Here is an 18,850-nt window from a genome sequence, read left to right as displayed (position 1 = left end):
TCTTATTTCTCAGACACCTGATGGCATCAACAAGAAATTTTAATAATAAGTTAAATAAAGTTCAATGAAAGAATCTCTCATAGATTTTGAAGGAAAATCGTTTTGTACTGGACTCTAAATAATGCATAGGAGGGTTGGTCATTTTTGTTACCCGCTTAGGAAGATTAAAACCCAAGTACTTCTTTTTGAGTCTCAGGATCCTTGTGACTGAAGAATGATCAGAAACATATGCTTGGCTTTAATTTAGAAATGCAGAGCCAAGTCTAAATTCTCAGTTTTCTCCTCTATCGAGCTCTACAGTGCAGAGAAAAAAAGGAAAATGTATGCCAGAGCTCCTAAATTTGTGCATTTATTGGCTACCGTTTCAGAGCACTTTTCCAGTTGTTCTGCCATTTCCCGTCTGAAGCAAAGAGATTTACTTTGGGACTGGGGATTCCATCTTGCAGCATTGTCATGGTGTTCTGCCGAACTGCATGAGTCTGTGTCCCTGCTGGAATTTTCCCCTAAAAACCTTGTCAATCTGCCTGAGACATGCATAGAATTTAAAACCCAGTGGATAAAAGGTTGCAGAATCTAATCAGTCATCTAATTAGCAATGAACAGCGTTCATTTAAAAAACATGTTCTGATGATCTGGTTCACTTCTGCTCTCAAATATCAGAGAATGGTTATAAAAGAAACCCTCAGAAACGATGGCTACTGCTACTCAAGTTAAATATCTTTTTCAGTTTGTTTGGGTCTTTTTGTAACGAGAAAAACACAAATAAGACAAATGGATACAATTGATTGCCCTGTAGAATACTGTTTTCCTTTTAAAATGGATCCAGAAATAACAGGGAGAACAATCTGATAGTTAACCTCTTGAATCCTGATGATTTACTGAGGACAGAAACGTACATTTAAATAGCTAGGTGTCAAATTTGAAAAGATGGGAAATGTTGTTGAGAGGGTACCTATTACAGATGTAAGAAAGATATACATCAAGGCTCTTTTCTTACATGGAAAGTAAATGCAGGTCGGCATATAAAAATGTCCTTAGCTCATTAATTATTTAAGAGGCTGATGTCTTGTCATGCTCTTACTTTTTATCTGTCAAGCTTGCCATGAGGAATTAAATGAGCAGCAAAAGTGTGTATCCCACCAAATTTTTTTCTATAGCCTTTTACATACTTCAGTTTAATAATGAAAAGTTGTTAAAAGAAGCTTCTATCCTAAGAGAAAATGATCTGGAAAAGAGGAGGTCAGTAGAAATACAGTGCTTTCCCCTTTCAAGTGGAGAGAACTGATGAGCTGACTCAAGTTTGTAAATTCAGTGACAGAGGAGAATTAGTATGGCAGGCAAAATAATCCTTGTTTACTTAGTAAGCAAAGACTTAACTGGTAGTAGAGTATAAAAAGCGTATAATAGTGATAGTAGAGTATTTACCAGCTGATTCAGTTACTTCCCTAATGGAATGTTGTATTCATTGAAAAAAATTAGAGGATTCGGATGTTTTTCTCCTTACCTAGCTTGGGAATATAGTACCTTGCTCAAGTAGCAAGCCTCATCTTCTAGCACTTATTTCAATAGCTGGAGCTGAGAAAAAAGAATAGATGGTTTATCAGGAAAAAATCAGGTCCTCCCCTTTTCCCAGGAAGTAGTTAGAATTAATATGTATAACAAGAAAACACATCATGAATTACACTATAATCTTTTAAAATTCCTTTTTTCGATATATTGTGAATTGTAACGTGTGGCTGAGGAAGAGGTGGAGCAATTTTGAAGGTTTCTGTGCAGCAGGTTCCAATCTCTGTTAGTATCTTTGCAGCCTGTAATGTTATACATGGAAATTTGCTATTCTTATAACCAATATTATGTTTATTTAGGTCTATTGCATGGTGTTTAACAAGCAACAGTTTTCCATCCTGCTTTCCCGATTAGTTATTTGTACTTTCTCTCGGCCTATTAGTATGTTGGGTTAACTCACAGTGAACAAACAACATCAGGAATCTATTCAAATGGCTTACTGATAAGGCTTGATTTGTCTGGAATATTTTGGGTATCCCAGAGTGCAATTAGAGCGTTCTCAATTAGCTGTAATCACAGATAGCTTAAAAGATATACTACCAGTAAGCAGTCATGGCAAACAAGTATGCCGGACTAAAGTATGTTTTTATAATTGTGTGCTTAAAGCTAAATCCATGTTTATCCACCCGTGATAAACAATCTGTCTTTTTTTTGAAGTACAAGGGCTGTGTACTCAGCATATTCCTCTGGGGTCATCCATTAACAATGCAGCTAGAAGGTAGTAGGTATGTAGTGCTTTTGAGCAAGGTTACTGTATCTTTATTTCAGGAAACACAAGACAGAGTGAAACAATACAAATAGAGATGATCTTACTTTAAACATGGTATCTGTCATCATGCTGCATTAGTAAAACAACTAGAAAGAGAAAATGTCAGAGTCGTGTTGCTTTGCAGTTGCGTATTCAGCTAGTGGTGGTCTGGTAGCGTTTGACTGTGAAAGTTTTTCAAATCTAGTGATTTCAAAATCACTTCCCCCCTCCTTTTGGGGAAAAATATTTGTCACTTTGCTGTTCTGTAATTTCCTTGCTGTTCTGTTCTTTCTTTTCTTTTCAAAAATTGATTTTACTTTACTGGTAGGTCACTCTAACCGTTCAGCACAAATACCGGCCATTTAGAACTCAGTTATGATGCTCTGTAGCCACCGTCTCCTTGTGTAATAAGCTTCTTGAGCCTTTAAACAATTATGCACATTTATGAGAACGTTCCAAATGTGTATATCCCGCAGAGTGTAAGGAGTGAGTGAGGTAATACAGACATCGCTTTTCAAATCCAGTGGTAGAAAGAGTGGTGTCCTTTAGCTGTCGTTGAGTTCTAGATAACTCATTCTTTAGCAGAGTTCGATGAACTGTGTATGTGCAATATACAATTTACTGTTACGAAGGGCAGAATCCTTACGAGGTTTACCAGTTACTAAGTTTCAGCAGTGACATCCACAGCTGGGCCTGCTAGGAAAGACTGAAAGTGCTTCTAGAATGCCTGCCTGATTCATTGACTCAGTGATGAATGGGCATCTTTTTAATAAACCAGTGGATTTAATTAAGAGTAAAACCACCCTGTTCTTTGTATATTCACTCCATAAAAACTGAGAGCTGTCTTAGTTTATCCAGTTGTTGTGTTATTTCAGTGTAATTTTTCAAAATCCATGACAGTTTGTATTTAGTCTTCTACTATAAAAATGAACTATTTTTTTTAAGTAACAAGGTCTGAATAGTACATAGTTTTATTCCAGTCTTTGCCTGTAGATTCTCTGTCTTGTGCAACCAAGATTCATCCAGAGTCACTTGATTCTCCAGTCTTCCAGTCACGTCAGGAATGAAGGAATGGTAGTGTAAAATTTATTCTTTCATTACTGTGGCAGGAAAGCTGTAGCTGAGCAAGAGTGACAATAGCACTAGTAAAAGCAGTTACCTTTTTATTTAAACGTTAAGTGATAAGCTCTAGATGCCCTTGAAACTAAATACTGAGGTTGGCATAAAAAACTTACATTTACTAAGTGCCTATCAGTGGGTAAAGACAGTGCATGAGGGCAAAGTTTGCTTGCAAAATCTATTGTTGGTAGTAGAAGATCAAATTAAAATAGTTTCTTTTTGCTTTACGTTTGTATTTGGGAGCACAAGAGTCTTGCTTTACTTGTACAAGAGAGGATGGGTTTGAGAGGGAAGAGGAGAGGGAATCTATCAAAGATAGATTGATAACGTTAGTTCTTACACTCCTCTCTAGCAGTTGAGTTTTGCAGCTTACAGGATGTGTTTAGTGAAGAGCAGGTGGCTTTTTTTAAGGGGGATGATTTTTCAGGCTTGTTCAGGCGTATCCGGTTTATGGCAACTTACCTGCTTTAAATTAGCCACAGCAGCATCTGCCAGACCTCAGATTGCTAGGTTGCACAACAGAGGCATAGAAATGGCTTGTACAGTTGACACAATCCCATTTAGACCATGTTATGCTCACAGATAGGCCTGGGGTATGGTATTTGAACTTGATGCAGGTGCCACAGGGAACAGTTTATATGGAAATCTGTTTTCCAGTTGCTGTGTGTGGAAAGGTTGAAAGGGCGTTATAGTGTAACAAGTCTATAGCACTGTTTTAACACTTACCATTTGGGGGCTGCAGAGAGCTTTTAAAAATTGGCACAACAATGAATTCTGTATTGCCAGTTTTGCATCTTCTGTAGGATGTTAATGATCGAGTTAAATTGGAAAAAAGGAAGCAAGCACAGCGGAAAGTTGTTTCTTCCTTGCTCCCATGCTTCCCTTTTTGGCTTAAGCTATTACCTGTTTTTCGCCTCATTTTATTCTTTCCTTTACTCGTTTTCCTTTTCTGAACTTGAAAACCAATACAATTGTTTCTATGACACTTTGCTTGCAGTTTTCTTTCCCTCTCTTGTTCTCTGCCATTCTTGATCATCACACGTTCTGTTTCCTCGTACTGTGAAACCACCAGCCTATGTACATGTTCTCTGTTTGCCCCCACCACCCGCTCCTCTCACCACTGTATCCCCATTCTCCTGTCTTCTCACTGCTACATGCTTCTCTCAGGGTCTCACTCTCTTTGCCTGTCTCATCTCCAGATACATATCCCTCTCTGTTTCCCCATCCAGGATGTCTTCTTTTTCCTTTAAAGGGCTGCTCTCCCTGCGTTCGTTCTACTTTGAACACTGTTTTGCTCTGAGGCGATTCCCTGCTGCATGTCCTGCTGCGCAAGCTAGCTGCTTTCTTAGACTGGTTTTGTGACTCGCATTGGTCTGCGCTGGTCAGGATGGGATTCAGAGACACGCAGGAAGTTGTTGGTGCTGGCTGTATCAGGAGAGTACCAAATACTGTTCCCTGACAGAGACAGGGCAGAATCGTGGTGAGCGGTTTCTGCTGCTGCTAGAGACTCTCTAGAAGAAATTGCTGTGATCTGCTTTCACCCACTCACTACTATATGGGCTGCAATACTTAGACAGGGTAGGAGTAATTTCTCCTAACCACAGCCTGTTGCTATTATAGCTGTCTATATAAAGCTTCCTTGGTGGTCAGAGGAGACCGAAAGGTAGTCAGGAGTACTGAAAAGTACTCTCAGAGCATGTTTCACCTAACACCTGTCAGATGTTTTTAGAATGAGGTGAATCACGCTCTAGAATTGCCTGTTTCTCTCTGTTATCTACAAAGAGAAGATTATCTCAGAAGTAAATGCCAGCATTTGAGCAAAAGAGTTGCACTCACTGTTTTTGTACAGACTCAGACAGAAAGAAGGAAATTGTATCTTGAGGCAGACAAATAGTTTGATGATTGAGGAAAAGTTTTCAGCGCTTGGGTTAGCATCACAGGCTGTTCAACAAATGGGGAGATAAAGCCAAGGTAGAGCAAAGCCGTTTGTGCTAATGAGACATCTGATGAGTCTGCTGATAGGGGTGAATCACACAAAGTCTTGTGTTTTAACAAGAGGTAATGTAAATATTGTGGGGGTAAAAACAGCTAGAGGAGTTCTAACACTTCATATCTCAGCTCACAGTCTTACTCTGCAATAGCACATCTTTCTGACTACCTTGCTGGAGCAATACAGAAAGGGAAGCATGTTAATTCACAGTTTTAGGAGTCTTTAGCTTTAAAAGGACTGTAGTGGGTTGGTTTTGTTTTTGTTTTTCTGCAACATCCGGTAGACCTAATAAGTGATTAAGATGATCCTTAGGTTGCAAGATGGGGTTTAGAGTTTACCATGACCATCTTGACCCTCAAGTCTGTATTCATGCACTAAAACGTCCGTTCACCTCTTCAAGCTCCACTGTGGAGTTTTGCTCCCCTTCTTGCTGTGTGTTTATTTTTTGCCCAATATAATTTCCCTTGAGCCGGCATTGTTCACTTTCCACTCTTCTCTTTGTCTTTGTCGAGAACTAATTCCCTCAATGCAGCTTCCTTTAGATTAGCTTGGGGAGAAAATTTACCTCAAAAGAGCCCGGCTAACTTCGAGGAAATTCCATTGATGCTCGTGGAGGTTTTAACTGATCTGTTATAATATATTGTGCTGATAGCTGTCATCTTACATGCTTTGGGCCATATTCTTCCCTATTGTATAACCTCTCCCTTTAACTCAATTAAAAGGTTAAAAATTGGTTAGTTCCATGACTAAAATAGGCTGGAAAAATAAAGCCTTTAAAAATCAGTAGGACAACCAATTTGAAAATGATGCCATATGCTGAATTCCTTCTAGTACTCAGCAAAACAGTTTATCAGTCTTTGCTGGGAAACTGCAGGCATTTCCATCATATGCTTGGATCATGTTTTACTAATATGAAGAAAGCACTGAAAGCTTGTCCAGTTTTTCCAAAAATATCAGTATACCTAGTAAGATAATAGCTCTTCCTGCAAAGTTTGCCTTATATTCTTAGACTGTCATGGCTACAATAACATCATTGCTCTAACAATCACTATAAGGGGTATGACATGTTCATTTTATTGTAGGAACATTACTTGAAATAGCGATGCAGCTTTTTTTTTTTTTTTTTTAAACTCATGTATAAATTTTTGAAATGGAACCAGAACAGCAATTTGGATTATTGTGCTGTTTAGCACTGCAGTAGTATTTGAGTAAATAGAAATTATTTCACATTATTGTAGTGTATTGTCCATTTCTGGTACTGTGGAGTATGCAAATAACTTTGTGTGTTCATTCCTAACAGTCCTTAGGAAATGAAGTGAGATAAATTATAAAAAAACAAACCAAACCAAAAGCAAAACCTTACAAATGCTGAAAGGGGAAAAAAGAAAGACTACAACCAAAAGCCTGTTATTCCTAACTGTATTGTAAACATCTGTATTTACTATGGTTTCTCTAACGGAGTGATCGTGCTTACAAAAAGATGAGTGTAACAGTAAACATTCAGTAATATCAAGAAGTTACCTTTTGAGGATTATTAATATAAGGCTTCCTTATTTTATTTTAATGCTATTTTTTGTATTTTGATGTTTTCGACTTTTAAAAAGGTCATTCATTCAAGGCACTGTACTACATCTTTAAGGTATATCATATATTGCAGGTTTTCTAATTCTCGTTTGTCCGTCACAATTAGATGGGACACATTTCTAGTACTAATGATTCCTGTATGTCTGTCACTAGTTACAGAAGTGAAAAGCTACCACTTGTCGTCACTGATGGCAGCTACAGCCCTTCTCATAAAGAAATGAAGTCCTTGAGGTCCAAGCATCGCATAAGCATGAGGTTATCTGTCACACTCCTGTGCTTTCCAGCTCCCCAGGGTTTATAACCGCTGCACCGTGCAGTCCTGTTATTCTTGTTTTCTCTGTACTGGGAACTGATGAAGTTTGCTTGTCAGATGAGCTTGCCCTCCTTTTTGAATGCAATCTGCTAGGCGGTGCTCGTGTCGTAGACTAATGGGTGGATCTTTCTGATCATGGAGTAATGAAATTACAAAACCAGACCTCTCTTATTAGTAACCTCTTCCTCTCTTTTACTTTAGTAGAGACAAGGGGCTTTCATTTATCACAGCCGGCGTTTTTGGTTATTGAACAAACTGCATTGTTATGAACTAAGCAGCCTGTAATCTTTGTTTATGGATAATTACTGTTCACTCTTTGCAAATTAAATTCACTCTGGACAAACTACGAAACGCTGACTTTCCACCGTTGCAGTTGATAGGAGTAGAATTGAAACTTCAGGGAAAAATTTTAGCAATGGAGCAAGAGTAATGGAGCAAACTTGGAGAAAACAGAGGTTAACTTTTGATCGTGTTAATGCAACTGTCATTGGAGCTTTCTGATTACCTTAGAAAACGTGCTGAACGCCAATCTACACCTTTAAGAACAAAATGCAGTGTCCTTACAAAGTTGCAGAGGCTTTTGGTGGGAGAAGGGGCATATAGATGGAATAGGGATGGATTAGTTGTGACATGCAAAATGGGAAGTTTGATTTGTGTGGGTTTTTTTTTAATACTTATCCAAAAAAAAGTTATGTTGAGTAGAAGGTGGGCAGTAGTTTGTTAGCTTCAGCAGGCAGCTAAACACATTTGTTGAGACATTGGAAAGCAGAGGCTGTTAACATCTTTCTTTCCAAACACAGTTTACTTAAAACAACAAGTCTAGAAGTTGCCCATTACTGGAAATAACTTCTGCTGCGTGTGTTACTGCAGTGAATGTGTACGTTCACGTAGCAGATGCATTAAGCCATGCCATTACTAATTTAGAATAATTTCTGTTGCTATTGTTACCAGTAAGTCCAGATAAAAAGTGCCGTATGTGTGGTGAAATCATACTCTGAAGTACAAGCTCAGAGCTTATTAAGGTCCTGAATAGTATTAACAAATGTCAATTACTTTGTTCATTTATCTTTATGATGCTGTCTTTGAACAAGCAGCAAATATGTCTGTTCTGCAGATTTGAATGGTTGAAATGTCCTCTGTTTAGATTTTTATTTTTTCTAAGGCTAGGTACAATATCTTTTTCAGTCTAGTATCTTGCAAATAGTAATCAAGGTGCTGTGCGTTTTCTCCTCTTGCCATCCATTGTTTATTAAAACATTTGGTAGCTTAATACTGAATGTTGGCTGAGTGCCTAATGGGTTTTCTTAAAAGAGGACGTCTTATTTGCCCAGTTTCCTAATAGCTGAAAATGCGTTGGCTAGCTCTATCAGCTCTGACTACTCTCAGGAGCCGCTGTGGGCATGGTGTGCTTTGCCCCCAGACGCACACCCTGCTGGAGCACAGCTGGGATGATCTGGCCTCAGAGAGCCCGTGCTCGTCAGGGGACGTGCTGGCATGCCTCTGCCCTACCCTGCAGTTGCAGACTTGCTGTCTAGTCTTGAGGACAGCCTGGGTTTGGCAGTAGATTTCTCCTTTTCTATTTCAAATATGGGGGGGAAAGCAAATGAAAGTAAAAGAAGATGAGAGTGCATGGCTGATAATTATGTTTTACCTGCAGTAGGAATAATTCAGTTGATTATAAGCTGCATTCAGAACAAGCTCTTGTATGCAGAATACTTATCCTTTTACAGTCCTTTGATACTGCGGCTAAATTCCCAGAAGTTGAGGAATTATCCACAAACTGTTATCAGATGTAAAAAGGGACATTCTTAATCGTAAATTTGAGTCTATTCACTAGGAGACAGTAGGTTGTGGTAATTACCAGTCTCCAGGAAGCGAAGTAGATACCTAGAAATGGGGGCAATTAGAAGATACTACCCTGCCACTAAATAGAAGGATGGAAAACTTGTTCTTGATTATTGGGGGGGGGGGGGGGGGGGGAAGGGGGGAATAAATCAGTATTTGAAAGCATAAATGAAGCAAGTACAAAAATTGCACTTTGGGTATGTTGCAAGTTTGTATATTTCCATAAAAAGTTTTGGCCTGTTCTCTCTCCCTCTTGTGGTCCACACTAGTATTTTTGCTCCAAGTTGTAGCTGATGGTGCAATGTAACATTCATTGCTTCCTGCTAAATGCAGGATAAGAGATTCTCTGGCACCTGGATTTTAAAGTGCTGCCTCTAATCCTTCTGTGTTGGTGAGGTGTTTTAATATCCCTGCTACAATGAAGAAAGAATTTGGCTCCTTGCAGAGCCAAACTGGAATTAACTTTTGTGTTTTCTACTCTTGACTATGTATCAGTGAAGTGAAAGGATTCATTTGAACTCGTGAGCAGTGAACAATGTCGTGGAACCTCATGAAACTCAGTGAATTAGTAATAGATTCCCAAACAGAGGAAATATGGTCTGGGACTAGTATAAAAAAAAGGAGTAATGTCTGACTTGATAGAGTACTGTTCACCCTTCTCTCACATGTCTGACATTGAAAACATACTTCAGTTTTCCTGCTATAACACACATGCTAACAAATACACTAAGAATATCCTAATTCTGACTATTTTCTTTTTTTCCTTTTGATAAGAGGAGAAGAGTTTGTAATAAACAACAAGAATGTTGTTTGGAATTGCTACAAGCTGAACTGTTGCTGATATTAATTATTATTATTATTATTAAACTATTATTATAGTAACTTCATGATATTTGCCCTGCACACTTGCCCCTTGAGAGCAATCCAGTGACCAAAACTAAGAGCTGTTTCATGACCTAAATCAATCAGACAGAGAAATGTTGATCTTCTGAGTCAGGGTGAGCTTTTCAGTATTTCCTTCCCCCCTTCTCTCCATAGAGTTTCCCCACATGGCCAGGTTATCTGAGTATTTCTGCAGCAACAACATTTGATTTCTCTGCCTATAACCAGGCCCACCCTGTTGAAAGATTAGCAGATGGGCTATGTCAGAAGCTAGTGATTTTTCACTGGTGATGCAATGCATGTATTTTTAGTGATATTTAAATTCCTCGGTTTTACCTGTCAGAAAGGCAGGTATGCCACTTCTTAAAAAATTAGTGTAACTTGACTACCCTAAGGATACAAATTAAAGAATAACATAGCACTTGCAAGTCAGTCTCTCAGATTATCATGACCCTGACAAAGACTAGCTGTTACTGGCAAAAAATTTGTATTTTAAAAAGAAGGATAGTTTTTGCCTTTGGGCAGTTTCTCAGCTAATTAACTTAATTTGGTTAACTTGCATTCTATTATTACATCTCAACACTGCAAAACAATCCGGACGGTAGGCTCAGGTCTTACTGGGGCTATTTGTGAGGTCTATGATGGGGAGTGTTTTGCTCTTTGATAAAAGCTAAGAGGTATGTGAACTATATGACTGATTTCTTTTCCATTTCCCCCTCCCATCATTTTTTTAATGCATCAAGAGTTCCACGTTAGAAGAATGATGCTGTTAAAGAAAGACAGCTCTTGGTTTTTGCTTTTGGTTTTTGCTTTTGGAGCAATGAAGGAGCAAATTTAATGCTGTAATTAGCCATTTCTACAGATTTTGTGCTACAACACTGCACAATTAGGTCTTAATCCTACTCTGATTGTTGTTGATGGCAAATTTGCCCTGTAGGCAAATCTTGCATTTATTCTGCTGCAGAAAGGCTTATGAAGGATGTAGGATTTCAGAAAGTGCTTTAATTGGCTAAATGCAGCAGTAGGGTAAAATCCAGAGATACTGGAGTAAATATAGGGTAGCAGTATGTTTTTTGGGTACCAGGCTTTTTTCCTAAGGGAATGGACACAATGGTTTTGAAGGATCCTATCCAGAAATAAAAATATGCAGAAATGAAGTAATTAATTTGAAATACATGATCTGAAGCTCCTAAGGGCTTGCAGTAGCATGTTATTAGCTTTATGCAAGAACAAGAATGTATAACAGCCAGCAACATTTTTTTGCGAACATCTGTTTTGAGGTGAATTTATTGCTTATAAGTATGAAAGATTAGTAGACACAGCTAGACAGGTGTTACATGGTTTTTCTACACCCTGGCATGTCAGTTCTGGCTCTTTAGCATTAGGTTGCTTTGAGTGAGTTTTGTCCTCTAATTAACTGACATATTTTTTCCAATTTGTGCAGTCATTTTTTACGTGTATAACTGCATGACATCACCCATTGCATGACATGTCCCACTTTTGACCTAAACTGTATTTCAGACCTACATCAGATGTCCACTATTGAAACGCTGTTGTGTAACTCAGCTACTCTTCAGTCTTCATATCCTCCCCCAACTTTCTGCTGTCTTTGAATAGAGATATACAGTGTTTCTGACCTTTTAGAGCAGCAGTAGAATGTGTTTGAGGTTGTCTGTCAACTCTGAATACTTAAACTTTTTACTGGAAAAATGGATGGAAACATCTTTGTAATGTCCTTCTGATGGTTCTCTGTTTGTTGCTTTTGTTTCCGTGGTATTTTTTCCCTAGGAGAACGGAAAACTCTAAGATTGTTGTTGGAGTTGCTGCCTTCAGCGTGGTGTAATGTTACTTAACCTAGCTCTGAATCAGCTCTTCTTCTAGTATGGGTTTACCAGGGGAAGGAGGATGGCTGAAGTGAATTTAAACCCTCATTAGCGCCAACTTATATATTGTATGTGTTCCAGTATCTTGTGATACGGCTACATGGCTGTGCAATCCTGCTGCGTCGCTCAAAACATATTGCAGGTATGTCCATTGCTGCTTCTTGCAAGGGTTAAACATCTTCAAGAGTGGGAATTGGTATATAGATATCTCCCAGCTTCCGTTAGCCTGAACCACATCTTCGATACAGGGAAGCCATGTCTTTGACTGGGGAAAGAGTAGATATTTATTTAGGTATAACCTAAGGCTGTAACATTTTTTCCATGAAGCATTTATCGTTTCAGTTTTGTCCATCTAATTTATTAATTGGCCCTAAACAGAATTAGAGTAGTAGCTGAGATAAATGATGCACAATCATTCCCAAAATATGGAGGTCTGTAGGGGAGAAAAATATAAACCATGGGTAGTAAGATACAAAACTGCTGATATGCAAAGCTCCAGCAGGGAAATGGAGAAAGCAAGAGGCTGCAGGGAGACAGGGACAAAGAGCAGAGCAGAGCCTGGAATATCCTTGAGAATGTATTATGCATTGTGTACAACACTTTGCGGATCCTTGAAAATGTGATATAAATTACTTATGCCGAAGGGCAAGGCTGTGTTTAGCCATGATCATTAATATTTTGTCAGCCATAACCACTTCCCTTTATTATCAAGACAGGACACATTCCTCCAGAAAATTCTGTGACCTGTGTGCTTGGCAATGGTTTTTCAAGTTTGTCAGCGTATTCAGTGTTTAAAAAACATTAATATTGCTTCATTAAAACACTAGTTTCGTGACTGAATTCCCAAATTTGCCATTTCTAACAGGTTTACTCTAGAATAAGTGGGGGAGGGGAGAGACTGCATTCTCAGAGGCTATAGGGGAAAGAAGGAAAAAAACCTGTGAATGAAAAACCAGATAAACTTCTCTGTCAGCATTAATAGTGAACTTTAAAAAATGTGTACGTGTAAATCCTGTATAGGGTATGTTGCAAACACTGCTTAAATGTGATTTCATTCTACATTCTAATAAAGGCTGAAAATGCCAATCTTCAAATGTTTCGTTAGAGTATGGTATACTGGAAGTTTCGGTACTTTGGGGGGAGCATGGAAGATTTAATTTAGTTTTAAATCTACAATGCACCGTTGTGCTGAGTTCTTTCTATATAGCAGTAGAGACCTACCTATATTGGATTAGAATTGTATCACCGATTACGGCACAACTCTGACGACTAAGAATCCCCAATCCTTTGAAAATGGAAATTGCAATCACTGGAAACTATATAGTCTCTAACACAGCCTGTTAAACAGTGGCTTGCTCACAGTGGCTGGTTTAGGGAGCTTCAAGAAAAGACAGCATAAAGATACTCGTGGACTGGACTGTTCGTGGGGAAGATCTGGAATCTTCCCCTAGAAAACAGTAATTTCAGTCTTGTACTTACAGAAAGTTCCCTGATCTCAAGCACTGAGTAGCAGCGACACATTCTTGAAAATGTGATTCGTTGTACATGCACTTGCTTGCGTAGATGTCATTAGTTCCCAGGATTGTGTGCGATCGCCATCACTTAAGAACGGATTCTGTAACGTTCTGAACGTCCTTTTGAAGTTTCTGTAAGTAGATGTGTCTGTATTGAGAGCTGTTAAACAACGTCAAGATTAAAGAGGAATTTCACAAAAAGCAGGAAAGAAGCAGCACAGAACAGAGGACACAGCAGTAGCTCTGGGAATAAGAAAAGCTAATGGTGCAAAGTAAATTTTGTTTACCAAGGAATAGATTTGAGAAACACGTTAGGAGGAAGAGGGGGGGGAAAAAAAGTTAGAAAGAAAATATTACGGAAGACAAGCAAATGTAACATTAGGCAGAGAAAACTGAAGTCTTCATGAAAGATTAATGGTAGCCAGGTAATTAACACCATTTTAACCGGGAAATAAGTGCAGGCACAAATAGAACAGATTTAAGAATATTTAGGTAACTCAAAGGTGCTCATGTTGGTGAGAAGTTGGTGATGTTCACCTCCAAAAGTTGAAGAAACTCTCTGGAGCAGTATCTGAGTCATTAGCTGGTATCTCTGAGAACAGACAGCAGGCAGGAGAGCTCCCAAAAGACTAGAAAAAAGCAAATACCTAGGAGTGAAAAAAGGATGGAGGTGAGGGTCTATGAATCCATGGATTGTAATCCAGTAAGGCTAACATCAATACCTAGGAAAGTATTAAAAGAAATTATTAAATGATCAGTTTTGTAAGAGCTTAGAGAACAATAAAGGAGAAGCAGACAATATTGGTATAACTTAAGTTTTCTTTATGATAAATCAGTGCTTTTGGCTTGTTTTGGTTTGCAGAGGCTCAGCAGCCTAAGGGGTAATGTGGAAGCAGTGAATATAGTGTGTTTTGACTTCTGTTAAGATTTCAGCCCATCATGTGTGGCATTCTTATAATTACAGTTGAGAGGAAGGGGTGAAGCCAAGCAGAAGCTCAAACCATGCAGCAGTGGCTCTGGCCTGGTGCCTGCTTTACCCCTTCGGGAGGGCGGAAGGCAGTGCCGGGGTCTGCGGCACGAATCACCCTGCTGGCAGCTGCCTCTTGTCGGCAGGGACAGCTCAGGAGCGCGCTGGGACCGCTCCTGTGAGCACGCAGAGGAAATCCAGTATGTAGGGAAGCTCTAGCTTTACTTAGTACTGTTGCCTTTCCTGGCCCCTGGATGCACTCATCAGGCTAACCGTAACTGCAAACCCTGTCACTCTGGTTAAAATGAGGCCCCTGCTGACACAAGTTGCCGTGCAGTATATTGTCTTAAGGAAACCTTCCGCTTTCTAGAAAAGCTGCTTTTCTGTTCCGTGTATGTCTCATCGGTGTGCTCAGTGCTGCAGTTTCCTCTTTTTATTGTGGCTCTATTATTGCAATAAAACTGCAGTCCAGTATAGTCTGCAGGTTATCACTATGATTACGATTTAAGCTGGCAAATTAGATCTTTTGGGCAGTTACAGAAATACCAGAAATGACTGATTAGAAATGATTCTATTGTGGGAAACCAGTGATTTCAGTTTATCCTTTTACTTCAAGAATATAGCGTCTCTAAAGGAGTATATAGCATTAGCAAAATGTAATATATTGCTCCTAACTCTTTCCCGTTTCCAGCTTTCGCTCTTATCTCGTAGTTTAAAAAGGGCTGCCCCACCTGCTTCAAGGAGGAGAATATACTGAGAAGACTCAAAGGACTTTAAAATCTGTCAAATATTAAAATTTTGTCTGTCTTGTTGTGGTAAGAGAATCATGGGTTGGCACCGTACATAAACTTTTTGGAAAAAATGGCTTCTTTCAGAGAGACTGTAGCATACAAGTTGTTGATACAGCCCAGCGTTCAGAGTGTGGCGTAACTTAACAAAACGAGGGCTGCTTGTGCCGCTCAGCGTAAGCGTGGGCACAAGAGCTTGCAGTATCCCAGAAATGATTTAGCCTAAATTCGCTGGTAAAGAACTCTGTTCAAAGCTTGGTTTAGATGTGCGGAGATGACTCGCCGTTTCCCATCTGACTTTAAAAGGGTAGTTTTTTCTACACAGAGCAAGCTGCTAATGATCAGATTTCTGTAACTCCCCTTCTGGTTCCCTTCCCTCATCCAGGAAAATTCGTTTGCCTCCGAGAACTGTTGTGCTGTATGAAGCTGTTTATACTGCCATTTTGTTGTCATTTAGTGCAAATATAGGTCTGTCTTCTGCACCTGGAGACTATCACGAATCCATGATGTTGTCACCCATTCAAAATACACACTGTTTAAAACACTTTCTGGAGTGGTGTCCAGACTAATGAAAGAATGTCTTCAAGGGAGAAAAACAGGCAGGCTGTCCAAGAAGAAAGATCCTGCAAAGCATTTTGCAAGCATTTTTAACAAGTTTTTACTGCTTCATACTATTTCTTCGTGCACACACTGCTTCATGAGGATTAAATAAATGATGGGAATGGAATGTTTATTCTTCATTAATACCTCTTCAGAGGAGGGAAAAAAGGAAGGAGAGGGCTGCTTCTGAGATAACGGATTTAACAGTGCTTAAAACAAGGCATGTGTGATGCCATAGGAGCTGTGTTCACTGAAATATTTCTAGTGATGAGGGCTGTGTGTGCTGTTTAGAGAGGAACCATAGCTACACAGTGTGTCACGTAGGTAGCAAGTATGTGCAGCGAATTGTGAGCCGTGAGAATACGCACATGGCTGTCAAGCCAAGGATTTGGCACATCTCACATGTGCGGGTTAAGCACCTGGTTTTGAAAATTTGCTTCGATGTCTTCCAAGTTCAGTATGCCAGGTGAAACCTGAGTTCTGTTGGAAGCGGTGCGAGTTCGGTGGATCAGCTTTTACCTCCTTTTTCTGATTCTGCCTATTTCATTCAACTGCTTAGACATGAGTAGATAAGTCTGTCCCGGAAAAGGGAAGAGCAGTCTCAAGGGAAAACTTGGTTCTAAATAAAATATTCAAAATCATTTCCTAGGTCTATTGAACTGCAAGAGCTTCATGTGGGAAAATAAATTTGACACTATTGCAAGTTGGTTTTCAGGCACCTTCTCCTCTCCCCCCACCGGTAACTTTCAGTTGCAAATTTTTTTCAGACTGGATAGAAAGAAATTGTTTTTGCTATTGTGAGACCAAGAAGAGCAACTTAACCTGTAATGAAGTGGTGATCTCTGATATTCACTGCAGTTCAAATTTTGCTTGCATACTTTAAAATGAACATGTGAGATAATGATAATGGCAATTCTAATAAGTCTGGGTCAGGTTATATTCTTCCATTCGCTAATACACTAAAACTTCCTGATGCTGAAGTTATGTACTTTGACATAACAGACTTAAAGGCAGGGAAGCGAGATTTCTCAAAACTCTTTAAGGTACGTATTTTTCTTGATCTGTTTCCAATCCTGAACATTTTTGCAAAAACAGACTTCAGAAGTAGTGTCTGAGGGGGGAATAGTGTAGTGATAACCTGGATGTTACAGAACACAGATAGTTTAAACCCCAGCTAAATATCTGCAGTTGGTAAAGGCAGTAACCCCAGGTTTGGCAAAGCGGTTACACTCCTCGAGTGATACAGGTCTTTGTTTCTGTAAATCTCCTGCAGTCCTTACAGAATCACAGAATCACAGAACGGTTGAGGTTGGAAGGGACCTCTGGAGATCATCTAGTCCAACTTCCCTGCTCAAGCAGGGTCACCTAGAGCATATTGCCCAGGATCACATCCAGACGGGTTTTGAATATCTCCAGCGAAGGAGGCTCCACTACCTCTCTGGGCAACCTGTTGCAATGCTCTGTCACCCTCACAGTCAAGAAGTTGTTTCTCAGGTTCAGATGGAACTTCCTGTGGTTCAGTTTCTGCCCGTTGCCTCTTGTCCTGTTGCTGGGCACCACGGAGAAGAGACTGGCCTTAACCTAAAGGAGGAGTCCCGCTGGAGGCTACTGAGAAATAAGCCACCACAGCCCCAGCAAGTTGCCTCCAGGCCGGGGCCCCGGGCTCCCTTCTCTGCTTCCCCTGCCCTGCGGCTGCCAAGTAGCAGCTACTGCTCCATGAGTGGGGGCTTGGGCGGCTGTGTTTTAATTAGCGTTTCACCAGCCGACCTAACCCACGCCTAAGGCATTACTGTTCCATAAATTATTATCTGTGAAAGATACAGGTTTAAGAATATTGGTAAATGCTAGTTTGATTACTGTTCATTTACAAGCAACATAAGCCTTTTATAGGGTATGTTAGGAAGATGCAGCTTCTTAAAAATGAGAAAAACGATATGCTTCTCTTGAGAAGCTTCTTGGACTTCCTTTTTTTATCCAGGTGCTTTTATAAGGATCCTTTACATTTGTCTATACAATGCAGTGAAAAGTCTGAATATCTGAAATACCATTTTGGTCTATTGCATTGCCTTTGCAGGCCAGGCTAAAGACCAGGTAGCAGTAGATTGCTCAAATGTCATGTCACGTCATATGCTAGAAAATTTGACGCAGAAAATAGAAATCATAGAATGAAATTTTGAAACGGTATTGATTTTCTTTCTTGTCAAAATCAAGCCAGACAAAACTCTGGAATGTAATGGAATCACCTTTCTTTTCACGAGCTAAGTATGTTTTTCCATCAACCTTGTCGTCTTGAAAATATAATTTTATACTTTCTTGAATCTTGCCTTCTTCAAATAATAATTTTATTATTAATGCTAATAATTTTCTACTAAAATTTTATATGGGATTTCAAGCTGTTTTTTCCCCTACCTCGTTTGTTTTGCAAAATTTTATGCAAATTTTTTATTTTTATTTTATTACTTGCAATTTAATGAGGGGGAAAGGAGGTCTGCAGTTGGACAGAATTGCATGCAAGTCATACACATGGGGAGACTGAGGTTTATAAGAAGCTTTTAGAGTTTTTGAAAGTTTTCTTTTTTTAAAGAATCAGCCTTAAATCAGAAGAGGAGGAGGAGGAGGAATAATATGCATTTACGTAGTCTGTACATGCTTTCGAACTCTTTGTGCTTGTATTTCAGAAAGCAGATTTGAATAATACATTAAAAATTGCTTACGAGTTCACTGCAGAAAAGAAACTTTGTTCTGACAGAACTTCTGCCTTCTCACATAGAAGTATTGAGAATTTCTGAATTTACAGGTATATGCTTTTAAAATGAAAAATAATAGTAATACCATAGAACGTGTAATTTTTTCAAATGTAATTTTCATTTGTGTGGATGCCAGTAGCTTTGTCGATGACTCTTTTTGTTCTACCCCAAACTTTAACTATCTTCAAATGGGACATTTAATTTTGAAGTCTAACAACAGTAATTTCATTGCTATAAATCTATTTTGACCTCCTGGTGTGAATATAAGAGAGTGAAGTAATGTCTTTTATTATGGTACTTCTAT

General features: G+C 39.2%; 1 protein-coding gene across 3 annotated transcripts in view; it reads left to right on the top strand.

Annotated features, from left to right (window-relative positions):
- Positions 1 to 18,850, top strand: part of LOC138060907 (calcium/calmodulin-dependent protein kinase type IV-like) — a 175,017-nt gene that overhangs the window by 52,826 nt on the left and 103,341 nt on the right. The window lies entirely within an intron of this gene.

The sequence above is a fragment of the Struthio camelus genome, chromosome W, assembly GCF_040807025.1.
Source record: "Struthio camelus isolate bStrCam1 chromosome W, bStrCam1.hap1, whole genome shotgun sequence".
In the NCBI taxonomy this organism is placed as follows: Eukaryota; Metazoa; Chordata; class Aves; order Struthioniformes; family Struthionidae; genus Struthio; species Struthio camelus.
Note: the sequence above shows the minus strand (reverse complement) of the source record. Positions and strands in the feature narration are given on the sequence as shown.